Source organism: Dama dama, chromosome 19 (assembly GCF_033118175.1).
Source record: "Dama dama isolate Ldn47 chromosome 19, ASM3311817v1, whole genome shotgun sequence".
NCBI lineage: Eukaryota > Metazoa > Chordata > Mammalia > Artiodactyla > Cervidae > Dama > Dama dama.
Window position 1 is genome coordinate 95,211,559 of NC_083699.1, and position 10,498 is coordinate 95,222,056.

Genomic DNA, 10,498 nt, shown 5'->3' on the forward strand with positions numbered 1-10,498 from the left:
ACCCAAACAATACATCCTTCCTGAAGAAATTGTGGATATCTTAAAAAATCTTTTCAATAAAATATATGCATTGAACCAGAAAATTATGAAATATTTAAAAGCATATTTTGATCATTGGAAGTGTTCATATAATAAATCCATTCATCATGCCTAAGTTATTAAACATAAGAATACATTTACTAAATTAAATAATCACACATGTCTTTCCTGGGAAGAGGAAGTCTTGATTGAAAATATGTGATACATTTCCCAGGTGCCTCATTTTCTTTTTCTGGTCCAGAGCTTTTTCATGGTATTTTTCATTTCTCCATTTCTCAGAGTATAGATTAGAGGACTCAGCATAGGAGTGACAACAGCATAAAACACAGTCAAGAATTTGTCAACAGGTAAAGTGGAAGGAGTTCTCACATACATAAAAATACAGGGCACAAAGAAGAGGAGCACCACAGTGATGTGAGAGCCACAGGTGGATAAGGCTTTGAGCCTCCCTTCCTGACTAAGATTCTTCATGGAGTGTATAATGACCCCATATGAGATAAATAAGAGCGTGAAGATGACCATGCAGATGGCCCCATCATTGGCCAACACTGTGAGGGCAATGATGTGGGTGTCAGTGCAGGCTAGTTTTAAAAAGGGGTACACGTCACACACAAAGTGGTCCGTGACATTTGGGCCACAGAATGGAAGGTTGTAAACAAAGAGAGGATGAAGGAACAGCTTGTAAAAACCCACTAACCCAGGCCAAGAGTAGTAGCAGAACACATACTCACTGATTCATGACTGTCAAATAATGAAAGGGTTTGCAGATGGTCACATAGCAGTCATAGGCCATGACCACCAGGAGTAAAATCTTAGCACTACCAAATAAGTGCTCCATAAAAAGCTGGGCCATGCAAGCTTGGAAGGAAATGGTTTTCTTCTCACAAAGGAAGTTTTTAATCATACTTGGGATGAAGTTAGTAGAATAAACAGCATCCAGAAATGACAAATTTCCAAGGAAGAAGTACATAGGGGAAGCCAGGGTTGGACTGGCCACCACAGTGATGACTATGAGTACATTGCCCATCATCGTGACAATGTAGATGAGCAAGAACACAGCAAATAACATCTTCTGACCCTGGAGGCTCTGAGTGAGCCCCAAGAGTACAAACTCATTTACATTGTTTCTTTGTTCCATAGGTATTTCTATTTGTCTTATTTCAGAGTTCAGGTCATCATTCCCTATATGCATACATTATTGATAGTATAATCTGAAATCTTGAACTAATTTTAACAATTAGACAGTATGGATTTTTAAGCACCAATACTTTCAGATATTACAACACACAGTTTGTTAAAGCATAATTCCTAATGTGAACAAACTTACAGACTAATTCAGAGGCAAGTGACTAGAGACATATATGGGAAAATGACACATTATTAAACAAATCAGGTGCCAAAACTAGCTTTTCATATGGAAGCTAATTGTACATACAGAGAAAACTTATACAAAAATAAACACAAATTAAAGGTTTAATAGCAAAACAAAGCAAAGTTTACCTCATATTTACTTTCCATTTAATAAAGGATGTTACTGTCTACATTTTGGGGTGGAAAGAATCTTCTTAACCAATCATCAAAATCCCAAATAGATATATTTGACAATTTCAAATTTGTCTAAGGACTTAGGAAAACATACCACAACAATAGACAAAAATAGTTTGTGGAAATTATTTAAATTTTAGCTGACATACACACAGTTATATCTAAATTAAATAAAGATTTCTAAACAATTAGCTAATAAATAAAATAAAGAAAATTTTAACCAAAAATATATAAACAATTAAATGAAGACTATCCCTAAATGGGCAAAAAACATATGATCGAATTCTGAAGCTCACTTGTGAACAAAAAAGTAAGAACTGAAAAATGGCTTGCTTATTAGAGCATTAGCTTAGGTTCTTGAAAATTATTCAATCAGGTCTACAGGTGCTATCTATTTTTTTGACAGATGAACAAACAGCATTTAGATAACATATTAATTGAATCTATCTTCTGATTTACAAATATCTGCCCATGATAATATCCTCAAATAATTACACTTGAAATTAATCTTTAAGAATGTCTTCGAAAAGGTAAATTTATTTCAGATCTAGAGTATGAAAGTATCCAAAAAGAGTGTTACCGAATAAAATCAATCTTCACATATTTAATACACACAAATGAAAACTTAAAGCTTTGTTCAGAATTTTGTGTTTTAACACACTTCCTGGGTTACCTGTGTAAGGAGAATGGTGTTCACTCCACGTTCTGGGCTCTGGTGCCTTCTCTTTGTCCTTCATGCGCTGATGCCCTCTCTGGAAACAGACAGTGAGATATATGCACCACCACTGGACCTTGAACTGGTTCTTTGTGACCAACTCCATGCTTGTAGAAAGCCTACTTCATCTCAGTCATTCAGAGAAATATTACTTTTCAAGTTGTTGAGGTTTTTTAAATTAATATAAATGTACTCTTACTTAAATACTCTGAATCTTAATTATAAAAAGAAATTCAGAATTTTCTCAGTTGTGAGAATTTGTCTTGGTAACAAACATGTTAAAGCAATATTTTGATCAGAGAGAGAGAAAGCATCAAATTGTGATGTATTGCTTCAAATAAAATATTGCTATTTGTTCTTTTTTTTTTTTTTTCATTTATTTTTATTAGTTGGAGACTAATTACTTTACAGTATTGTAGTGCTTTTTGCCATACATTGACATGAATCAGTCATGGATTTACATGTGTTCCCCATCCTGATCCCCCCTCCTACCTCCCTCCCCATCTCATCCCTCTGGGTCTTCCCAGTGCACCAGCCCCGAGCACTTGTCTTATGCATCCAGCCTGGGCTGGCGATCTGTTTCACACTTGATAATATACATGTTTCAATGATATTCTCTCAGATCATCCCACCCTCGCCTTCTATTTGTTCTTATACCAGTGAAAGTGAAATAGCCTTTGCAACATTTTGAGTCTCAATAAGTTCTGCTTTCCTGTCTTCTTACAGCATTGTTGAACTTTGAGTTTGTAAAGGATGGAGAATAATTTCACATATATACTTTATTACCTTTTGATTTCAATTCAGGAGGAAACTGCCGTGTGATTACTACTACAAACACTCTATGGGGTAAGCGCAAAGGACCATAAATACTTTGCCTACATTTAACTACATCATGTATGATTGAGTCATTCAATGTGTGCATCTCCAAAGGTGATTTTGTCTAATTAAATTTATTGGGACCTTAACCATAATTTTGAGGTAGACTGTTTATCTCCAGGGATACCACCAGGATAATCACTGTATAGAACAGGAGTTATTGAACCCTGTCCTCTGGGAGAAAATCCTAAGAAAAAACTTGAGGTCATATCAACAAGATGGAAAAGTCCAGTCTGGGCAGAAATGTAATATCTAAAAATTTCCCTATTTAAATCATGTCCTTCAAGTTTGGCAGATCTCTAAGTTTAAGCTTTGTCTTTGAAGATGATATCTGAACTGATTTCCAAATATGATGAATGAAAATTTCAGAATAAGTAATTTAAAGCTTATTTCAAATGCAAATAAAGTTTGTCACATAATTTCAGACAGGCAAGTTGATAGAATCAGAGAAGTCTTCCAAAAATAAGCAACACTTTAGTTGAGTTTTAAAGAAATTGATAGAACAAGAAAAGATGGCAAAGGAATTCTATGAAAAGTTACGCGATTTATAAAGTCACAAAGGATCTGTGTGTGTGTGTGTGTGTGTGTGTGTGTGTGTGTGTGTTGACTGCTAGTCATGTCCAACTCTTTGCGACCCCACAACCCTATGGACTATAGGACTCAAAGCTCCTCTGCTCAATGAATTATCCAGGAAAGAATACTGGAAAGGGTTGTCTTTTCTTATTCCAGGACATCTTTCTGACCCAAGGATCAAACCCAGATTTCCTGCATTAACAGAAGGATTCTTTATCATCTGAACCACCAGGGAAGCCAGTAATACCTGAAACCCACTTAAATTAAATTACATCTTCAGTGTGAAAAGATCAAACTATGAATTTAGAAGATCACTGCCCTGGATCATCTCAGGACTCATTGAGACTTATTTCTGAAATCTTTAGTTTGATGTTCCCATTTCCTGACCAATAAATACTGATGCAGTCCAATGTCATTCTCACCTCTATAATAATTTTCAAATTTTTGTATGCAATATCTCCAATTTTGGACATCTGCAGTTGAGCATCAATTTAGATGCATAATCTAAAATTTTCCACAGTATAAAGGCGTTCTTCCCCATCTCGTTAAATGGTACTGCATTTGTTCAGTGTCATTGCTCAGAAAAGAAAGCTCGCTGTGTTATTTATTCTTTTATTGATCTCCTATGACTTATCCATACCTTTTGCAAAGTTTGTTGTCTCTCCTTTCAAAATGTATCACAGACTTGATCATCTCCACCCCATTTCCTTCCTGGTCACAGTAGCAGCCTCCTCCAAGTATGTCCATGAAAATTCTGGCTTCTGACAACTTGTTATCCTAAAGCAGTCCAATGGTTCTCTTTAATTCTTGTTCCATTATATTCCTGCCAACTTCCACAGTGTTCAAAACTCCCACAGTGGATTCCAGTCTTATACTCACAGTTTAATGTATCACTTTCAACATTCACAGTAACAAGAATGGGAATCCCCATTTTCCTTTTGAAGAAACTAAGATTCAGAACATCTCATTAATTTCAGTAAGGTCACAAATTTTTAAGAGATAAAACTAGAATTGGAATTTATCTTCTTTCAAAATAATTTAACTTCTTACATAATAAAGAGAGTTATACAGTTGTCAAGCCTGATTCAGTCTTAACATTGTGGAGTCTTGTTCACAATCTGAAGGAAGACCTTTTAAGTTACTCATTAAGTCCTGGAATTCTTACATCCAGAAGTTGAAAGACTGCATTATTACTTGAAGAAATATTTTATTTCATTCCACTGTCTGTCTATTTTCTCCAAAGAGTTTTCTGATTATTCATGGACTCTTTTATTTGCACTATAGATAATTTAAAAGAAGTTCCACAGTGCACAGGCAGAAAAAAAAAAAAAGATTATCATGTTAAGATAATTTATTGGAAAGACCAGCCAATCCTAGGTTTCCATACTAAGACATCAGCCATTTCTAAGGGAAATTTATCTCAGTAATTTCTTCTCCTACTAACTTCAAAACAGAAAATACCCTTCATTTTTTCAGTCCCTCTCAGCCTCTCACATTGGTGTAGCCAGACAAGTTGACTTGAGATTCTTGTGCTGTATTCCTGTCATGTCTGCTTTAAGCCTCACAAAAGACCTACTTAGAAATTTATATCAGTTCTTAAAAGGATATCATCTTTTCCCCAATAGAGTTGAAGATCACTGGAAATTTATCCCTTACAATATTTAACATTAAATCTTAGAACCAACTGTAATATGTTTAAGACTGATTCTTCCTTAATTAAAATCACTGGGATTTTAAACTGAATTTTAAAAATAAATCTGTATGTAAAGATACTACAAACCACATCACACATTGATGTTAAAAAATGTGACAAGGGTAAAAAAAATGGCTACATTTTCAGATTACTGCCATCAACAACAAAATATCAGTCTGAACATTTTATTCCACTGGAAATTAATTTATCATGTATTTTCCCACTTGCCACAGCAAGGTTTTCTTTCTTTTTGCATGCATGTTTAGTTGCTCAGTTGTGTTCGACTCTTTTGCGACCCCGGGGACTGCAGCATGCCAGGCATCTCTGACCATGGGGATTCTCCAGGCAAGAGTACTGGAGTGGATTGCCATCCCTTCCTCCAGGGGATCTTCCCAACCCAGGAATCAAACCCAGGTCTCCCACATTGCAGGCGGATCCTTTACCATCTGAGCCATCAGGGAAGCCCTTTATTCTTTTTCTCTAGTACTCAATTCATTCTGCGTTGGTGTTTGGTTGAGTATATAAATATTTGCCATCAGTTCAGATCAATATCTAAATGTGTAACCAATTACTAAATTGAATTTAGTGTGTATATTTTAATACATAAATTATGCTATGGGTGGTGCTTCCCTGGTAGATCAGTGGGTAAAGAACTTGCTGGCAATGCAGGAGACCCAGGTTTCATCCCTGGGTTGAGAAGATCCCCTGAAAAAGGAGATGGCAACCCACTCAACCCAGGCAATACAGGCAACAGTATTCTTGCCTGGGAAATCCTATGGACAGAGAAGCCTGGCAGGCTACAGTCTATGGGGTCACAAGTTTTCAGACACGACTTAGTAACTATATCTTACACACACCATGCTATGTGTGAGGCCGTGGCAATTAATAAAATAGGTGAAATCATATAAAAGTTTCTCCTTGCATGGATTTTATATTGTTGCAATAGACAACAAAAGAGAAGGGGACGGCTTAATAAAGCAGTTGCAGTCTTATCAATTACAAATAGGGACTTGTGGTGGGCACTTGTTATTTACCTCCACAAGGATTAGATCATGTGCTGCTGCCTTCAACACATTCTGAAGGGAGTTCAGGGTGGAGGGTGAGGCACTCTGTTCTCAGGGGAAAACTGAGAATAGGTCTTCAGATGGTTAGATACTTTCAGGAGCTGATTTTATGAGTCAAATTTTCCTCATATCTAGAAAAGCACTAAATTTCTTCATGGTGAGATCTGGTCCTTGTGAGTAGCAGAAACCTTCTGCAAAAATACATGCTCAATTGCATGAACTCCCCCTTCACCTAAATCACACATATAATGACCTCCCCTCCCCATCTCTTTGGAGCAAGCAGCTTCTCAAAGCTATCTAAGGTGCTGTCTCTCAGGATGAAATCCTCATTATACTCCAAATAGCACTTGCAACCCTCACATTATGCATTTTTTTTAAGTCAGCATGCCTTTTTCAGTGTTTCTGAGACAAGAAATGGAGTACTGTGATAGAAATAAGAGGCATCCATTCTACCATGAATAATGTAACTAATCATGGCCAAACCTAAAAGTTGTGCCTAAGATGAGATCCAAAAGACAGAAAGTGGCTGCCCTTAGAAGCACTCTTATAGGCAGTAAAATTAAATATTAGGTAATTAAGTGAAATTCTCTTATTTCAGAGATGAATTGGTTCATATGTAAAAACACTGAAAACTTCACAAGAATTTTTATTCCAATGCTATGTTACAAAGTAGTAGAGTGTGAGTCCTTGTCTTCTTACTGGTTTTAATGGAAAATTTGTCAAACTTTCAATGTTGAGTATGAAATGAGCTGTGGGTCTGTCATGTACAGACTTAATTATTATATTAATATATTGAGGTACTTTCTTTATCATCCAAATTTGATTAAAAATTATTTTACCATGAAAGGATGTTGATTTTCTATATTATCATTGAATAATACAAAGAAGAAAGTAAGAAAATATTCCATTTATAGTAACATTGATAAGAACAAAATAATTGAGTAACATAAGCAGAGATGCAAAAGCCTAGAACAATGAGAACTCCAAAACATGTCAGAAAGATGTTAAAGGCACACATAACTGGAAAAAAGTTCATGAGCTAGAATATTTCATATTAATAAGATATCAAGATGACCTCAAGATCTACAGAGTCAATGCAATCTCTATGAAAACCCCCCAAATTTTTTTTTGGCGAAAATAGAAAAATCCATCTTAAAATTCATATGAAATAGCAAGGGACTCCAGATAGCCAAAATGATCACAGGTCTTCATTATAAAACATACTATAAGGTTATGGTAAAAATACTATAAAGTATTTTTTATACTATACTATAAAGTATTTTTAAAGTATACTATAAAGCATGTGACACTGGCATAGAGACAGACACACAAGTTGAAGTGGCCATGATGGTAGAATAGAAAGTCACTGAATTCATGTCCTCCCATAGAAACACTAAAATTGCAACTATTTATGAAGCTACTGTTGATGAGAATAATCTGAAGACTAGCGGACCTTCTATTACTAAACACATAAAGCAGGAGCTACACAAAGACCAATAGGACTCGGGTATACAGGGTAGTCAAGTCTCATACCTCAGGCAGGCAACACATCTAAGGGGGACAATCCAGTTGTAGAGCTTCTCCCAAGGGAGCATATGGGTCTGAGCCCCACATAGTGCTACTCATCCCAGGGTTCCTACACTTGCAAAGTGAAAAAAATGAAAGTGTTAGTTGCTCAGTTGTGTCCAACTCTTTGCAACCCGGTGGACCATAATCCACCAGGCTGCTCTGTCTGTGGGATTCTCCAGGCAAGAATACTGGAGTGGGTGGCCATTCCCTTCTCCAGGGGAGCTTCCTGACCCAGGGATCAAACCTGGGTCTCCTGCCTACAGGCATATTCTTTACCATCTGTGCCACAGGAGAAGACTAAACGCCCCCTAAATTGTAGGACTTTGAAAGAAAATGAGGATTCTTTTTCAGAGAACCAAAGGCCTGTAGAAAACAGAGATTTCTTACGGGTCACACACAAAATCACACACAGTCCAAGAAGAAATAGGATTCTAAGAGGAACCTGAGTCAGATAGCTTGCTGATATTGCAGAGCCTCCCAGGGAGTTGATCATTATGTGAATTTCTCATGAAGCGGTTTTTTTTTTTTTTTTTTTTCCAGTAATACATGTTAACACTATGGCATAGCAATGTGAAAAGCCCTATGGACATAGTATTTACTTAACTATTCAAGGTGCTAAATCTCATGCTCAAATAGAATGTCAATCTCCTCGATGACTGAATTGCTTGTTTTCAACTAAGCATCTCTTTCACCCAAGTGGCACTTCCTTTGAAACTCAGACGTTTGAATTCCATTTCTTGAGTCCATTTTTCATGATGCCCATGAAGGTAATATATCTGCAGAAAAGAGATCATCAGGTGACTTTTCCTTGACACTGGAGGGGTCACACCTTAGTGACTGAGCATGAACACAAGCAAGAGAGAGGGATCAAGAGAGTGTAAGTAGCCTGGCAAATGGAGGTCAGCAGAGAAATTAAGAAAGAGAAACTGAAATCTACCCCCTGCTCCACCACCGAAAAAGAGTAATGCCTCAATGACAGTCTTCACAATGTGGCCAGTGGTCAGATCTGTGCTTTGATGTTTTCACGTCATGACAGGAGGAGTTCTATGAAGTGGGATGAATACAGGGATCCAACTCTAAGAGACTTCATATTTTTGCTTAACTTTATTGAGTTTCATTACCCTCTTGCATACAATGGAGTGACACTTGATCAATTAATACCTGTCCCTACGATATGAGTTAAAATTTGTAAAGAACTTGTCAAAATATATGCCTCATAGTTGGCCTTCAACAATAGTGAACTCACTTTACTCACTTAATGCCTCCTAAAATTTTCACCAAATAAAAATTCCATATTAAAACAAAGGGTCCTTATACACCAGATCCAGACATTCTATCTCATTAACTTTTTAGGAGAAATATGACTATGCCGGATTTTTTTTTTTTTAAATGAATCAAAAGTAGTCACATGGTAGTTGCTCCTCAGGAGAGATTATCGGGAATGAGTGAAAAGGAATGTCTAAAGGAGATTTAAACTTACAACCAGCAAAACTTCACCCACTGAGATTCCATACAGTCTACACATCGTTCTTCATTTCTGACACCTTCCAAGTTTTCTGTTGAAAATTTATAATGCATGCAGCATTAATTTTCTCATTCCTCCATTGAGCCTGTGCTACAGCCCCTTAAAACACAATCGTTGGTCTTGTTTACCATCTTCAAATCTCCCCTTTGGTCTTAGAGTAGAAACAACATTTACTTAAGTCTTTTCTATTCACTGCCCTTGGATTACTCTCATCTCATCTCCTCATCATAATAAACCACATATCATTTAGTCTTGATTTGTTGAAAGGTTTAATTCTCACCAGAAATTTCAAATGACCATTTTAATAGATTAAATGCTGATTCTATCATCTTCCAGGCCTAGACATTGTGAGAAAAAGTGCTGTTTCCTATGAATCTGAGATAATTATGCACAGTTTACTAAATACCATTCAAGTGAGTTGTCTGTGGTATGTTTTTCATGTAGATAAAAAAATTATCTGTGATCTTAATGATTTACCTCTTTTGTGAAGATGGTGTTAATGTGTTGTAACTTTGTCTCACATGTTATGATATACTTCAGCAGTACAATTTTATTCATTTTTTGAAAGTTCGTTATACTACTTCACTTTTACAAAGAAACATTAGTACGGTAATGGTAATCTTAAATGGAAAGGAATCTCAAATAGAATATATATATATATATATATATATATATATATATATATATATATATATATATATATATAAATCACCTTGCTGTGCACTTGAAACTTGAATAGTACCATGTTCAAGCATTAGTGTATGTTCAAATTATGGAATAAATAGCTCTAGTTCATCACTGAGTCTAAGAAAGTGACATCAATGATAAGTAACATGGGTTTCTGTGTTGTAGTCAGAGAAGGTTAGATTTATAGTTATTGATAATGTATGATGACCTGG

The 10,498-nt window shown here is 36.0% G+C and overlaps 1 pseudogene; it reads right to left on the reverse strand.

Annotated features, from left to right (window-relative positions):
- Positions 1-258: 258 nt before the first annotated feature.
- On the reverse strand, positions 259-1,231 carry LOC133074129 (olfactory receptor 4A47-like; annotated as a pseudogene).
- Positions 1,232-10,498: the final 9,267 nt, after the last annotated feature.